Below are 17,586 nucleotides of genomic sequence, written 5' to 3'. Positions count from 1 at the left end.
TGCTCTCTTACTGAATTGTTGCTCAGTGGTCACTTTACAAACATGTATTTGCACTATTAATTTTTTAAAAGACACTGTTTAAAACTATTACACTATACTCTGTCTAACAATGTTACTGTCCAAGTAAACGATTTCCATTGAAATTTATTGCACTACTAATATTTTACACAGACTGTACATTGTTTAACAATGCTACTGCACATACAACCATTGTATTATTACCAAAGTTCTTACATTGCTGCAGACCTTACTGTACGTATAACCCTACATTGCACTACTGTGTATATACTGTACATAATTCTTTTATATTGTGTATTTAGAACTCCACTGTATATAACTTATAGCTTTATAAGTGATATCTTCTCTTACTATATACTTATCTGCATATAAAACACTTTGTTCTTGCACTTTTTGATTAGATGCTAACTGCATTTAATTAGCTTGTACTTTGTACTCTGCATAATGACAATAAAGTTGAATCTAATCTTATATGTAAAAAATTATTGATAAAGAAATATATATAATATATATATATATTTGATTTGATGTCTGGATTTGTTTCTATACAAGGTCCTGATCATACACAATCCCTTGTACATAACTTTGAAGAATGCAAAAGTAGAGTCGCATATGTTTTCCAAGGACATATGATCAGTTGTTCCTAAAAAAAGTAATGTTGAACAGTTCTTTAAAATGCTGGAATATCTTATTACATAAAGGAAGCACCTAAAATATGCTTTGGATTAGGTCCTTGTCAAAATCATCAATTAGTTAACAATTAGCACTAGACCCTAAAATTAAAGTGTAGTTACCTTAAAAACAACCTATCATTTTTTACACCATATTGTTTTTTTGCCTTCAAGCACACCTGTATTCCTAGAAGTTAGCTGTAATTTTCTTTGGATTAAAGTTAATGCTATTGTTACTTTATAAATAATGTCAGATAAGTTTACTATTTGCACATCAGTATTGTTCTGCATTGAAACATTATGCAATTAATAAACAAGTGAATATAATTATATTGATAAAAAATATTAAAATGGGAGCAAATTATTTGAGATATTTAAAGCCCTACACCTAACCTTAACCTAAAACCTTTATTTTAATAAAAAATAATGTTTAAATCTTAAATCAATTCTTATTTGAAAACCAAATGCCTTTTCTGATCTCAAATGTGATAGAAATAGGTAAGAGTGATTTCAGTGAGAGGTGTATTAGAACTCTGGTCTCCAGTGCCAATACAGGTATACAGGCTTTCCACCTTACGCCACCGGAGACGTAAATTTTATATAGCGTTCTTACACTTTCTCTATTCCAATCACATATTGGTGGGCGCAGATGGTCCAAATAGTCTCTGCCAACAAGAAAGGGCTATTTTGTCATGGCTCTGCTTCATTTAGTCATGTTTTTCTTGGTCCTGTAGCAGAGTCATGACAAAGTCTTTGGTTATGTGTGGAGAGAAACATATTATTGTCCTTTTCACAATAATATGCGTTCTCTCCAGTGTCTTGTCATTGGCCCCGCCCCTCTCGTTTCCTTGTGATCTTTCCCTGAGTGTTTGATTACCCACACCTGCCCCATGTCGTTATCCCTCCTTTGTGTTCCCTTTAAATACTCTCTTGTTTCTTTGTCCTGTGCTCGTGGATTGTTCTGAGTTTGTACTGTTTACCCCGTATGTTATGTTATGTTATGTTATGTTATGTTATGTTATGTTATGTTATGTTATGTTATGTTATGTTATGTTATGTTATGTTATGTTATGTTATGTTATATGTCGTGTTGATGTGAGTACTTTGCCTTGCACTTGTTTTCCCTTTCTATGTTATTTAAGACGTTGTGTCGTTGTTTTCTAGTTTAGTTTTAGTTTTTTGCCCTGCTGTTCATGCCCCCTCGTGGGAAGTTTTTGTTTTATTTATATTATATATATATATTCTTAGTTTAGTTTTCCCCCATTGCTGGTGTTTTTGGTTCCGTTTTGTTGTTTAATAAATATTATCTGTTAACCCCTTGCCTGCCTGCATGTGGGTTCTCTCCACGCAACGCCGTGACATATTTGTATTCAGTGTTAATAGACACTCCGTTTGTTTAATAATTATTATGAGGTACATAAGATTTGAAAAATTCTAACTTCTCATTATAAGTGGAATATATCAACCTATGCCTACTAGTGGGCAGTGTGCTCACACCTCCCATTTCAACAAATATAATTTTACAATGAAATCGTATGTCAATCTTAAAAAATGTAATTGGAATTTAAACATATAATCGTAAACATGATTTTTTGGTTTCTATTAAAACTAATTATACGGCAAAATATATTTGTATTATTGGCCTATATGTTTGTGTCGAGAATAAAAAAGCGTTGATAAATGACTTGGTGACACCAACTGGCCTCATTTGGAATAGCTCCACAACTTAATTTAACAGGTTTTTTATGTATATATTTATTGAAATAAAAACGCTCAATATACAGTTATGTACACATTAACAAATAAAGTTAACATTAAAAATAATTAAAATAATATAAAAAAACATACATTTATAATAAATAATTGACTTCCGCTCGGTCGTAAAACCTTACGTTACATCATTACAGGACACAGCCTGAACGTGCCATTTGGAAAATATCCTGCTGTCATTTAAGCTTCGATTCAGATTTTCGTGCACAGTAGGTTTTTGCAAATGTATTACCATGGTATTGCTTTAGAAAGTGTTTCATGTTGACATGGGTAGAGTGAAGAAAGGTAAAAAAATTGGAAAAAATGATTTATGGAGTAAATGTGGAGGACTTGACCAACTGTTAAACAAGTTTCATGGTGTCAATATAACAAAAAAGAAAACTCATTGGAGTTCAGAGGTATGGTCTGAATTGTCTACAGCTGTGTTTGGAGCTAATACTTCACAATACCGTAAATGGCTTTATGTTGTGTGGAATGAAAATAGAAGAGGACTCAGAACAAATGTCATAAAACCAAAAAGCTTTGATGATAAACACAGTGATGAAAAGTCTGCAGACCATGTCTCACCTGGGGAGCTTACAGACAGCGATGGAGAGCGCAACGTGGCACCAAAGTCTGCGGACCATCTCTTATCTGGACACCATCTCCTACCTGTGGCACTGACCGATAGCGATGGAGAGTGCGACGTAGCACCAAAGTCTGCAGACCATCTCTTATCTGGACATCATCTCCTACCTGTGGCACTGACCGATAGCGATGGAGAGCGCGACGTGGCACCAAAGTCTGCGGACCATCTCTTATCTGGACACCATCTCCTACCTGTGGCACTGACCGATAGCGATGGAGAGCGCGACGTGGCACCAAAGTCTGCGGACCATCTCTTATCTGGACACCATCTCTCACCTGTGGCACTGACCGATAGCGATGGAGAGCGCGACGTGGCACCAAAGTCTGCGGACCATCTCTTATCTGGGCACCATCTCTCACCTCTGGCACTGACCGATAGCGATGGAGAGCGCGACGTGGCACCAAAGTCTGTGAACCAAAAGCAACATCAAAAGAAGCCATACAGAAGCAGAAAGCCAGGACCCAAGTCTTTTAAAATCTATATATCCACACGTAAATGGAAAAAGATAAGGCCTTTGCCGGGTAGCAGAAAATTGCAGAAGTCATGGACACATGTCCTTTATGAAAAATTCCTGAAACAAAATCCTTGCTGCACACTGGTTTTTAAATACCAGCATTTAAGAGTCACTCGCAGTAGAAAGTATCAGTGTCCATACATAACAATTAAGGCATCATGTTCCTTCAAAACGTGCAATGCACAGTACATTTTCCGGATTAGACACAAACCATTGAGCAGTGACAAACAAATTCCAATTCAGGTGACAAGAATTGGTAAAATAACCCAATTGAAAGGGGAAGTAAAATCCCGCCCAGCAAGTTACCAGAAGAGAGGCAAGATTGCCAAAGAAGTGGTTCAAGGAGTAAGCAATGTGTACTACAAAAATCTCAGGAAAACACCAGTTCCGGAGTTGATGGCAGGAAACATAACTAGAAGTTTAAATAAAAATGTACTCAAAGTAATTTCTAGTGAAATTCATAAAAGCTGCAGACTACATGATGATGTGATCCTGGAGCTGATGTTGACTCAGAAAATCATGAAAGACACAGATCTGTCATACAGATTTTGGCCAGGATATGTCCAACATCTTCAGGTGGACCCATTTGGAGTCCATCTATACACAGAGACAGGACTGGTCATTCTTGTACAACATCTCAGAAAAGGACATCCTGTTACACTGCATTTGGATGCTACTGGAGGGGTTGTGAGCCGAATTCCAAGCCAGACAAAAAGAGTTTTGTACTACAGCATCAATCTACCAGGACAGGGAAAAAAAAAGCCTCCTCTTCCTGTGTCTGAAATGATAACAAATGACCACACAATCCCAAATGTTTCTTTCTGGTTACATCAGACTGTAACAAAAATACGAAAACTCACTGTCTACCACATACACCAGGTTGAAACCGACTTCAGTTGGGCACTCATCCAGAGTGTCCTGTTGTCATTCAATAAACAAGACATACATGTTTACCTGATGGAAAGCTACAATTTAGTGAAAGGAAACAACACAATCACAGACTTCAGGAGACTGACTGTTCTTCACCTATGTTCTGCCCATATAATTAAGGCAATCCAAGGAGCTATTGGCAGAAGAACAACAGACAAGGGATTAAAAGAGTTTGCCACTCACTGTGTGGCACAAATGATAAACACCACAAGTCTGAAGAGGGCATTAGACATTTTCAAGTGCATGTGCCATGTGTTCTATACCAAAACAAATACACAATGTGTAAAGCTGTGTCTTCAAAAACTTCATGACCAAATTCGTGGAATAAAAATTCCAGAAAACACACTGGATGAGAAGCAGGGAGTGGACGACTACATCCCTCCAGAAGCCAACACAATATTGGCAAGGTCACCATTCACAAAAGACTTTGCTAGTGTACTTGAGGCTGTCATGTCTATTAAAGATCCGGAGAAGGAAACTGAAATGGACAATAACAAATATCAATGTCCAGGGATACTGGAAATGCTAATGAAAGAGTACATGCCGATTTTCCCACTCTGATCAGGAATAATGCTTGGAGATCTGAAAAGATACACTGAGTCTATCAGAGATGACAATGACCTACAAAACACACATGACACAAATTGTCATGCTGAAAACTGGTTTTGTATTGTCAAAGACAAAATCCTACAGAAAAAACTGTACCATCGGCCAGCAACATTTATACAAAAAATGATGCATCCTTACAGAAGGACAGAGATAGAGATACAGAGGACATATCATTGCAACATGACCTTCCGGACAAAATGTTTACAATTGCTTGCAAAAACAAATCAAAGCAGTTTGGAGGACTTTGAAGAAAAAATGGTCCAAAAAGCGTGTGTGACAGAAAGGCAGGAAAAAAACTAAACTTCCATACCCAGAAGTAGTGCTTTCTTCCTAAAGAAAAAGTGAGTACTATAACATTAATAAATTCTTTAAAAACTATTTATTATCGCAATGGCGCAATGATGGATGTGAAGAGTTCAGATGCAAAAGCCACTAAGTGCCATTTGAAATTTTCTTCTAAAATGTGCGTTTTTTATCAGGCTCCTCTGTTTGGGTTCAGTGATTTCACTTTAATGGCAATGAATATGTTCTCTTTACCATTAAAGTAAAATAACCTTTAATATAAACATCGGCGACTGATAAAAATAATCGTTTTAGAAGAAAAATGTCAGTCGGCACTTTTTGCATCTGAACTCTTCGTATCTCCTACGGTCCCTTACTCACAGCTCCGCAAAGAGCGAGGTCTCCCGGCTAAATGCACATTGCGACGGCTTTAGCGGGGCAGTGTTTGTCATATCGAGCGAAAACAATATAAAAGAAGGTTGTGAAACATTATCAGCCTTGTCCTATTAGCGGTAATATTATTACGATATTAGAAGGGCAAGTCGTTGTGGAGGTATTGGCGTTTAATCGCTGAATGTGTCGGGAATATCGAAAACAAAACTAACTTTACCCCGCTTAGTTGAAGCATGTGTCATAGGGGTAATGTGAGGGTGTGTGTGTGTGTCCTAATTGAAGTATACAGGTGATGCGGGTTAAATCTGGTAGGCTACTAAAAGCCTGCTTCAGAAGTTGCGGGGACTGTTTTTGGTCGGGAGCTCTGATTTGGGGGAGACGCTAAACGGCCGCTCAGGACAATTAGTGTCTCCGGCGGTGAAGACAGTCAGATAGTGGGGGGTATATGTTTAATGTAGTGGGGCGTGCTGTCGGCTAGGAGAACTCCTGATTTTGCCATGTAAGGCAGACAATCTTGTACTACGTGAGCGGTCTCAAGCGAGTGCGTGCCTTTGAGGAATTAATTTGGCATGTGCGACTCTGGATATAACCAGCCTGCATCCTTTCGATTGGTGAGGACATCTGTGTGGTGAGGACATCTGTTGGAGGAGGACACTTGTTTGGCGTGTGTTCCTAAGAGACTACAGTATTTGCTGCATTCCCTTCTATGAGTGTGAGCCCGGCTGTGGCGATCCTATGAATTAATGAGGGAAATAATGTGTTTTATGATTTTAAAACTTTAATGTTGAATAAAGAATTGTGTACTAACGCTATCCTGGTGTGTTGCTCTCTGCCTCTATAATTGTCGGCTGTTACACTGGTGGCAGCGATGGGACTTAATCCCTAATAACAATAAAACAGCGGGCAATGGAGGTTAGAGAGGAACACCAGGATGAGGAAGCAGCCTCTTCAAACACTTCTGTAACCACAGCTCCATCATTAAGCGGTTCTGTTGCACGCCCTGTATTTATGCCGGAAACTTTTACCGGCACGGGGAAATTTGTAGTGTTAAACCTCTTACTTTAGAAGAAGCAATTAATATTGCAGCTGAATTTGAACTTATTCAGGGGTTAGAGCAATGTGCTGCTCCCCCTGACGGCAGAGTGCGGGGTTTACAAATTTCTGCGGCAGAAAGTAAAGTAGACGCTCTGACCGGGGATGTGGATGCGCTTCGTAATGAAGTTCAGTCGCTACAAAAATCTGTACAGCAACTTTTGGAAATTGTTCCAGCCTTAGTGAAAGCTGTACCGTCTAGAAATATTAATGCTGAATCGTTAACAACTGCGACTGGAGGTAGACAGGCGCAATTTTCTGGGGGTGGGTGTTGGGAATGTGGGTGTAATCGGCGTTTGAGGAGAGATTGTCCTTATGTGCAGGGAAACTGGAGAGGGCAGGCAAATTAGGCCAAATGCCTGCCCCAGTCCAAGAACACTTCTATCAGTTGGCCTCATCGTTCCAGAATAACCCAGGGGTTTATCTTGCTGCTAAATTAGGTGGGTGCGATGTTAAACTTTTAGTTGATACAGATGCTGAAGTTTCAATAATACCGAAACAGAGGTGGGTTACTATGACTAATGGAAGGTCCCGACTTGAACCTCATGAGGGGGTGGTTAGAGTGGCTAATGGGGGAAGATGCCGATTTTGGGATGTTGGCAGACTGTCTGCCAGTTTGATTCTCTGGCTGTCATTGCAGAGTTTCTTAAAGATTTATTTTTTGGCGTTTTTGCCTTTATTTGACAGAGAGAGACTCTTTTCAGAGAGGACAGGAAGCAAAGTGGATGAGAGAGAGGGGGTAGGGTCGGGAAAGGACCACGAGCCAGGACTCGAACTCGGGTCGCCCAGGACGAACCGGTGCCACATGTCGGAGCACGAACCACTCGACCACCTGGCTCCGACATCATTGCAGAGTTTCTTGTGGCAGATTTGGAACCGCAAGAGATTCTGCTTGGCACTGATTTTTTGTTAAAGTTCGGCACCATTATCAATTTCGATCAAGAGAGTTGCTGTTTAATGGGTAAACAAATACCCCTTTCGGTTGCCAGTGATAAGGATGTACTTTCATGTGACGTAATGGTGCATGCTGATACGCACGTTCCTCCTGTAGTAAGGTCTTAATTACAGGGGCGATAGAAGGGATGGTTGACAGTTTGCAGGGTATGTTAGAGCCATCTACCTCCCTTGGTACTCACTGTGACCTTTTAGTGGCAAGAGTGGTGTGTAGGGTAGAGCAAGGTCTCCTGCCCGTTCGTGTAATTAATGTTACAGACGATACCCGCATTTTAAAGCGGGGAATGAAAGTTGGTACATTATTTACATTTACATTATTTACATTATCAGGTTCCTGGGCTCCACCATCTCTCAGGACCTGAAGTGGGAGTCCCACATAGACTCCATTGTAAAGAAGGCCCAGCAGAGGTTATACTTCCTCCGTCAATTGAGGAAGTTCAACCTACCACAGGAGCTACTGACCTGGACCAACACCAGCAGATGACATGGCACCCCAAACCATCACTGACTGTGGAAACTTTACACTGGACCTCAAGCAACGTGGATTCTGTGCCTCTCCTCTCTTCCTCCAGACTCTGGGACCCTGATTTCCAAAGGAAATGCAAAATTTACTTTCATCAGAGAACATAACTTTGGACCACTCAGCAGCAGTCCAGTCCTTTTTGTCTTTAGCCCAGGCGAGACGCTTCTGATGCTTCCTGCTGCTGACCAACTTTATGGAGATGCAGATTTCATTTTCCAACAGGACTTGGCACCTGCACACAGTGCCAAAGCTACCAGTACCTGGTTTAAGGACCATGGTATCCCTGTTCTTAATTGGCCAGCAAACTCGCCTGACCTTAACCCCATAGAAAATCTATGGGGTATTGTGAAGAGGAAGATGCGATATGCCAGACCCAACAATGCAGAAGAGCTGAAGGCCACTATCAGAGCAACCTGGCCTCTCATAACACCTGAGCAGTGCCACAGACCGATCGACTCCATGCCACGCCGCATTGCTGCAGTAATTAATTCAGGCAAAAGGAGCCCCAACTAAGTATTGAGTGCTGTACATGCTCATACTTTTCATGTTCATACTTTTCAGTTGGCCAAGATTTCTAAAAATCCTTTCTTTGTATTGGTCTTAAGTAATATTCAAATTTTCTGAGATACTGAATTTTCATTAGTTGTCAGTTATAATCATCAAATTAAAAGAAATAAACATTTGAAATATATCAGTATGTGTGTAATGAATGAATATAATATACAAGTTTCACTTTTTGAATGGAATTAGTGAAATAAATCAACTTTTTGATGATATTCTAATTATATGACCAGCACCTGTATGTCCTCCACTGTCCTGTATTTAACATTGTCTCTCCCATTGTGTCTGATGAACTCGGGGAAGCCAACCAACCCAGTGACGTCACCGTCAGCGGTACTGCAAGATGGCGGCGCCCTTGCTACAAAACCTATACAAAGGCATCCTTTTTTCTTTTAAATGATCACACTAATCTGGTTTACTATATCATTTTTGATTTAAGCGGAAACCTATTTAATAAATAATGTTAACTTGACTGGATGGTTCATTTCCACTTTAAAGTAAGACGTGAAAACAATGTTGCGATATCAACGTTGATTCAATTTTCAAAATCGACACTTAATTCAACATTAATTAAACGTTGATGGTTTATACCTAAATTTACCCATGTTGAAACCTGAGACGTTAAAACAACGTCAGGATTTCAACGTTGTTTCAATTTTCAAAATCAAAACAAAATCCAATGTTGACCCATGACGTTGATTCAACAGTGACTTAACGTTGAAATGCCCGCTGGGTCTGGACACTCACAAATCATGATTCAATGCAATACACAATACCAGGACCATGGTACTTTAAAGAGCAGGTTTCAAGGTTTTTGTAAGTGTCCTAATGTTGTATTAGTGTCCCCAACAACATGTTCAAATGCATCATAGGTAAAAAAAAAACTGTGCTATTTTCTTAAAATAAGCATTTAATATCTATCCATTTCTCAAAGATCCCTAAACGATTCCTCCGAAGCTGTTCAAATGTTCCGCTTCTCTAAGCTCCTCCCAACCGCGAGTCCAGTGTGCTCCGATTGGCCAACTGGCCCAATCAGTTGTGATTGGTCTTTCTTCACACATTGCGTGTCAGAAACTAAACGCCCATTACCACAGTTCTTATCTCAGAAAGGTTTTTGTAAACAAAGACGCTGTGTGTAAAAATGGCATCAGTATTACCATATCACAAGTTTTTATCTTCATAAACTTATCTTCATAAACCATTCAGACTATTGTTTTCTGTTGATCTTTTTTCGTCATAGCTGTGGGAGAACAACAACGGCTCTATCCAAAAGTTGATCATTACTTTGATTATACAGAGAGGAGTAACTGAGCAAGTTAGTGAGAGCTTCCAAAGATAATGCACACACCTTTACAAAATAAAATGATATAGTGCTGTAGTCCGTTTTTAAAATAATGACAAGCAAACCGTTTTGTTTGAAGGAGATCGTGACCACAGCTAAACTTTGCACACTTGACAAAACCATAATGTGAGACACGTTAGCAAAGTGCTACCGTGACTAAACGATAAAGGGATACAGTTTGTACAATACTACGACATGTAGAACGACAACAGTTTACAATAACCGCCACATTATTAGGTAAGAGTTGGATTATTAAAACTGTAACACTGTTAACTTATACGTTGTTTACCTGGAAACCTACAGCTGTACTAAATATACAACACGGATTAGCACAATTACTTTAACGTATATTGTAAGCACTCAATTTAACATGTACACATAACGTATTTATCATACTTACAGCTTGTGGTTCTGAGACGCTTGTTAGTCCAAATAAAGTTGGTATTGACTTATCTTTCAGGGTCTAGCGGCTGGCAAATCCCGCGTTGAACTCGCCAAAATTTGAGAAGCAGTCGGCGGTAAAATGACGAGCACATTACACAAGGTTGGAATTGTACTGCAGTTGTATCGTGGGAAAAAAAAATAGCCACTGATCCTTCACATCGTCATCCTTTGGCAGCGAAAACTAAGTACATTTGCATTCACAGCACAAAACACAGCGTCTCCTTGACATGTTGTATACGCAACACTACCTGAAGTGCTAGTGGGCAGGTCAGAGTGTTCCTGTTTCGCGGGAAGGCGGGGATTGTGCTGATGCATTACACTGTGACATATCGATGTTACACTCAAAAGATTTGAAAGCCTAACGATTTGTTTGGGCGGTTCGGAGTCGACTCCTTACTTTGGAAGCCAATATCTTAATTTATCATGGACTTTTTGAAATAACAACTTTGCAGATCGTCAAAATTGAAGGAACGCTACATTACACACTGAAATGCCGGTAATTTTATGAGATTCATGAAACCTGCTCTTTAAACAACATTTAAAAATGAAGCTGGAACTCAAATATCGCATTTATTTCCACAACAAAACAAAACCGTTTTAAATAAAATGTTGATGCCCATAATTGTTATCAAGTTCATGGATGGGAATGCAACGGTCCCAACTCCCATAAAAAGGTCAATCGATAAAGACAATTATCTGAAGCGGGGTTCTTGTGAGCCACCTGCCAGCCTGTGCCCATGTGCAGTAGCTGAAACGACCTTGATTTTTAGCGGAAATATGCCATTTAATTGTGATGTTTTGCCAGCCATTTTAGAAATATCTGCCTCCCACCATTCAAGGAGATAGGACTGTTGACTTGCTATTACGTAAATAACTGCCCAGGGCTGCAGGGGTATCGTAATCTTAAACTGATTTTAGAACCACTGTCACCAATGGAGCTATGATTAATGTGGGTTTACGATGCTTTTGGGTAGGTGTGTTCGGTTCCGGGTTTTTTGGAGTCGACTCAGATTCTCGACTCCCACTTTTGGAGTCGATGGAATCGACTCCATTTACTGTCATTCAAAACGGGCTCAGGAATACGAATATAAAATAAATGAATGAACTTCAGCTTGGGAACGTTGGGCTGGCAACCAATCTCCAAAGTCACTATATACACATGCATTTGTGCATCTAACACCATCACAGAGAGTTTTTTGTGCTGTCAGACCAGTTACTCCTTGCTGGTCCTAAACCGATGTGGTTTTCCAAGTGCACGCAGTGCAAGGACATGACGGCCCAGGTCTAATCGTAGCTTTAGACTTATGGTAAAGCTAAGACATTTCGTTTCCTTTATTGTTTTTATATTTTTTTATTGCATCGATTTTGGAGAGTTACAGTTACACAAATGAATACGCTTTATAATTTGTTTCCACAAACTTGATTTTGATTTGTGTCCAGTTATGCGCACAGACTCACATTTAAGCATAGCGCCACGCTTTCATTTAAAGCAACTTACAAAATCTTAACAGTCGTTTAGAGAAATAAAAGCTTGAAGAGCGACAGACGAAATTTAGGAGTTTTTAATAGGAATTTTTTAGAATATAATGAGATCGGATTGAAGGTGAAGAATGAATGGGAAATATTGCGTGTACTTTTGTGAGCGAACAAGTAGGCGTCGCTCATGCTCTGATTAATGCAGTGTTTTGGATCGGCTGTAAACGTGTACGATCAGAGAGAGAGGTATGACTTTTACCTGATTGGTTTTTAAATGTTATTCGTTGCTTTGCGCCAATCACAAAGACAATGTAACCGATTTGAGTCAATGACAACATTAAAAATTACGGAGTCGACGAGTCGATTCCTGTCTTGGATTCGATTCCGACTTTAGCGACATTAAGAGTCGAGGAATCGACTCTTTTGGAGTCGACTCCCCATCCCTACTTTTGGGAAACGCAGCCCAGAGGAGTTGCAAACATGGCTGCTTATTCCTTTCTTAAAGTCTGTGTGAAGCAGATGCTAAAATTGACTTTAGTATTGTGACTTGCACAGATGAACTGGTTAACACTAAACTAGTAATGTGACAGGGCTATAGACTGCGACCAAATTGCTCGCAAATGCGATCGGTTTTTTATAACGTGCGATTTCACAGGGTCGCATTGCTGCGAGCGCGTTAAAGGAATTTTTGCCTCGCCAAAGATTTATGTAAACATTTAATGTGATTTATGAGTAGTGAATGACGCGCTTGTGATTAGTGCAGGGAAGAGCAAGCAGAGAGCTTGTGCACTCCCTCTGTCTCCAAACTAAAGTGTGTGTTTGACTTCATTCAGTTTTGCATAGACCGAAGAGCATAAAAGCATCACGGGACAGAGCGCTCAATATGCTTTTAAAACGCTCTCACAGAACATTGATGTCATATTCCGATCGTTCTGTGCAGTCCTTAATGAAGACGAACATGCCGGTTTCTGAACTGTCTCTTTCCCTTACACTTTAATCAAAAGCCATGTCGGAAGACAAAATTCATGTTTCACATGGCGCATTCAGAGAATATTTTTATTAATATGTTCCACACATCCAGCTGACATAAAGGAAAAATCCTATCCAGTGAAGTGTTTTCCGTGTTAACTTCTATCTTTTGCTTTGTCCTAACAGCTGTGAAAAACAAAAATCGCGTCAATGTCCGCTAATGTCCGATTCGCGACGTAATGACTCATTTGAACCGATTCATTTTGTTGAAACAACTCCTATGTCAAACACTGAACTTACGAGATTCACTGTCTGACTCTGAAGCCGTGACTCAAAACACATCAGAACACAAGCGTGCTTAGACCATTTAACAAGAGTGGTTAGTAAGATTAAGTATTTAAAGTTTATTTATGAAAATGAGTAGTAAAGTACATATATAATAATTTCGTTCTGAGTTACTTTTGAGTTTTGAGCTAGCTAATTTGATTTAATTTTATGTGGTAAAAATAAAGAAGGCCAGTGGCAAAATATCAGCTTTTTGCAAAGAGGGTAATAAAATATGATTGTGAAGTGACAGGTTATATTTGTGTCAGATTATTTCATAGCCAATATATAATTTGAATATAAACTAAATAATAACAACTGTATAAAATAACAAATACAAAGTTTCTTTGCATTTATTTTGGATTTTTTGGGTCACTCGCAAGTGTTAAAGCGCAAATATGAAGCGATCTATAGCCGACTACTTTAAAAGACAGAGTGACAAATTAACAGAACGATTCATCAACTGAGATCATTATGTAAGGTCTTTATGATTACTATAAAAAAGGGTGCGACCGAATTGTAAGTTGGTGCGACCCACTGAGAAAGTGGATTTACTTTTGTGTAAATCCACAAAAAAACCCACTGAGAAAGTGGATCGCACCAGTGCGACGAGTGCGAAAAATGAGTCTAGAGCCCTGTGTGAGCTAACAGTAAATAAGTTTAATTTCATGGGGACTTTATGCACTAAAAGCAGAAAAAATGTATCCTGTCCAAAAATGTTTTTCTTTCACAAATATACCATCATATCCACCTTCTTATCCATAAGCTGGGATCTTTGCATCTTGGCAGGTCACTCAAAAGGAATAAACAGACTTCAGAAATTGTCATATAATACACAATGTTTTTACGTATTGCAAAGCATCCTACTACAATGACGTTACACCCCTACTGAGTGCTGAAATAAACCATAACAGGATTTAACAACATTTTGTGATTTTTAGATGAATTAAACCTAAACCAGTTGTGAAAATATATGCATGAATCTCAAAACAAGTGTTTTCAGTAGTGACACTAAGAAAAAGCATTGATAAGAAATGGGTGCATATGAATGGAAAGCATATTAACTTAGCTGCTTTTATAGATGTTTATGGGTTATTACAACCCTTTTAAAACGGACACGTGCACCAGAAGCTTTTACAGGACGCATTGTGCACTCACTATTTTATCTACACACATATACAGCCTAGTGAATTTCCTATATAGACAGCTTTTCACCCACCCAGCTAGCTATCCATCTAGACGACATCTGGCTGCCTAACTAAACAAAACTGTTGCCCATCAGTGTTAGGGAGTCTAGTGCACTAGCGAGCAGACAGCATATCTAGACATCACAGGCGTCTGCTGCAGATCTGGACATGGCAGTAAACGCGCGTTTGCCACGCGCCCATAACATCCCGATCTGCTATTTTCATCTTACTGCTGTTTTCATCTTACTACTGTTTCACACAACGTGGAATATAAGGCGATCTCGCAGCTGTTTGTCTGCAGTCGTTGTTTTCTCACCGGTCTAAGCAGACTGATCTCATCGTAAGACAGGAAGTTGAGGATAGTGTCGATGGCCACAATCGGCAGCGACAGCAGCGCGTTGTTCTGGTGCGGCTGATCCGGTGACGGTGAGGATAACCGCGGAGAAACTGAACCCGAGTCCAGAGACGCGACCTCTCCATCAGCGTTCACTACAACAGCCGCCATCTTCTCCAGCTCAACACTAAAGGATGTGACGACACAGCGCAAGATACGTGAGACGGAAGTGACGACAGCGGACTATTAGAGAGATACCGACCGAGTAACGTTATCACTTGAGATACATGGAGCTAGTGCATTGTATTTGCTTTTAAAAAGTAAAGGTTCATCTCACAATCAAAATTTTGTGTTTTTACTCACCCACATGACGTTCAACATGTTTTAAGGCCTCCCGGCGTCTTCGGAGCACAACTAAAGATATTTAGGTGACATCCGAGAGATTTCCAGGCCTCCTCATAGACATCGTGGTTATAGTTGTTGTCAAGGTCCAGAAAAGTACTAAAGACATCGTGAAATTGGTCCATCCGCTCATAGTGGCTCAATTAAAAAAAATTTGAAGCGACGAGAATACTTCTGTGTGCTAAAAACAAACCAAAATAACGAGTTTAATGGTTATTCTCCTCACAGAACAGAAAAGCTGTCAAAACAAGGGACCTCTACAGTGCTCTTCATTCCTCTTTTTAAGTTGATTGAAATATGAGTTTACGAGGTAAAATTGCACATGAACGCCCTCTGATGTCGCGTTTCCCACTGTGAAGTTGAAAAATACTGTTGTCTTTACATGCCCTGAGAAATTTATAATTATAATAACTCCCACTTCTGAAGTCATGATTCCAAACTGGTTGTGTTAAGGGTGCTTTGTTGTCGGAAATAATGGAGGACGCCAGATTCGTGCTTGCGTGTGTCTTGGGAAAATGTTATATAGTTATCAACCATACTGTATGGAGACTAGGTCTCCCACAGGTAAGTCAAAACTTTAACCATAGTCTGTGTTCCTCCCACTCAACTGCTATAAATGTTACTGCTTCCAAATGCATAGAGACCGTATCTGTCCCCCGAATAATACTACAAAATAATAATTTAGACAAAACTCAGAGAAAAAATCTGATCGTGATGAAACCTGAAGACAATATAAACGACCAAAACCAACTCATAAAGTTCGGCCTACTTAAAATTAGATCACTAAATTCAAAGGCAGTTATTCTAAATGAAATGATCACAGACAACAGTTTTGATATACTCTGCCTTACCGAAACCTGGCTTAAACCAAATGATTCTTACGTGCATGAGCCACGTCCGGTTGGTCGAGGTGGTGGTGTTGCATCAATCTTTAGAGACTTTCTTACTGTAACTCAGAGAACAGAGCATAAATTTAAATCATTTAAAGTGCTTGCGTTGAACATAATTGTTCCAAACGAAAGTAAAAAAACCATTGCTTTCTCTTACATTGGCTACTGTGTATAGACCCCCTGGTCCCTACACTGATTTTCTGAAAGAGTTCGCGGACTTCTTATCGGACCTATTGGTTAACGTTGATAAAGTACTAATTGTCGGAGATTTTAATATCCACGTAGATAGTGCTAACGATGCATTAGCAGTGGCGTTTACAGAGCTACTATACACTCTTTTGGAGTAACACAACACATCAATGGACCCACTCATCGATTTAATCATACACTAGACTTGATTATATCTCACGGAGCCGATGTAACCAATATTATACCTCAAAGCGACGATGTCACTGATCACCATCTTATAACATGTACACTGCGCACTGCAGAAATCAGCTGTATAACTCGTCGACAGGGTAGAACAATTACCTCGACTACTAAAGATAGTGTGATAAAGTGAGGCGTGAAAGTGTGGTGCTTGAAGAGCGGGGTAAAGTTAGTTTTGTTTTCGATATTCCCGACACATTCAGCGATTAAACGCCAATACCTCCACAACGACTTGCCCTTCTAATATCGTAATATTATTACCGCTAATAGGACAAGGCTGATAATGTTTCACAACCTTCTTTTATATTGTTTTCGCTCGATATGACAAACACTGCCCCGCTAAAGCCGTCGCAATGTGCATTTAGCCGGGAGACCTCGCTCTTTGCGGAGCTGTGAGTAAGGGACCGTAGGAAAAGTGCAAGTTTTCTTCGTTTAGTATCTAGCCCGGTGGGTATTTTTTAATAGCTTTTTTGTTACAGGGTGTAAAGACATGAGACCAGTGTCGTTCTGTAGAGGGGGACAGTAGGCATATTTCACAACCTTTCTTATTACCCCTACTGGGATAAGGGAATTGCACGTCCAAAAATAACTTCTTTTTGTAATAGCTTTGTCCAACAGGTAGACGGATCCATACAACCTGGGTCATTCAACAGAGGGGGACAGTGGGCAACTTTCACAAGCTTTCTTTTTACCCCTACTGGTGGATAAGGGAATTGCACGTCCAAAAATAACTTTCTTTTTGTAATAGCTTTGTCCAGCAGGTAGACAGACCTTTCTTTTTACCCCCTACTGGGTGGATAAGGGAACTTGCACGTCCAAAAAATAACATTCTTTTTTTAATAAG

General features: G+C 39.6%; 1 long non-coding RNA gene across 2 annotated transcripts; it reads right to left on the bottom strand.

Moving 5' to 3' along the window:
- Nucleotides 1-10,515: 10,515 nt before the first annotated feature.
- On the bottom strand, nucleotides 10,516-17,008 carry LOC130558737 (uncharacterized). 2 transcript variants are annotated; one of them, XR_008963487.1, is made up of 4 exons: nucleotides 16,471-17,008; nucleotides 16,306-16,369; nucleotides 15,385-15,604; nucleotides 10,516-15,208 (listed from the first exon to the last, which is right to left on the bottom strand). It is a non-coding gene; the product is annotated as an uncharacterized LOC130558737 (long non-coding RNA). The 2 variants fall into 2 exon arrangements; XR_008963486.1 differs by having other exon boundaries at nucleotides 16,306-17,007.
- Nucleotides 17,009-17,586: the final 578 nt, after the last annotated feature.

The sequence above is a fragment of the Triplophysa rosa genome, linkage group LG9 (genome assembly GCF_024868665.1).
Source record: "Triplophysa rosa linkage group LG9, Trosa_1v2, whole genome shotgun sequence".
Classification (NCBI taxonomy): Eukaryota; Metazoa; Chordata; class Actinopteri; order Cypriniformes; family Nemacheilidae; genus Triplophysa; species Triplophysa rosa.
The sequence above is the reverse complement of the archived record's forward strand: the minus strand, read 5'-3'. Positions and strand labels throughout refer to the sequence as shown.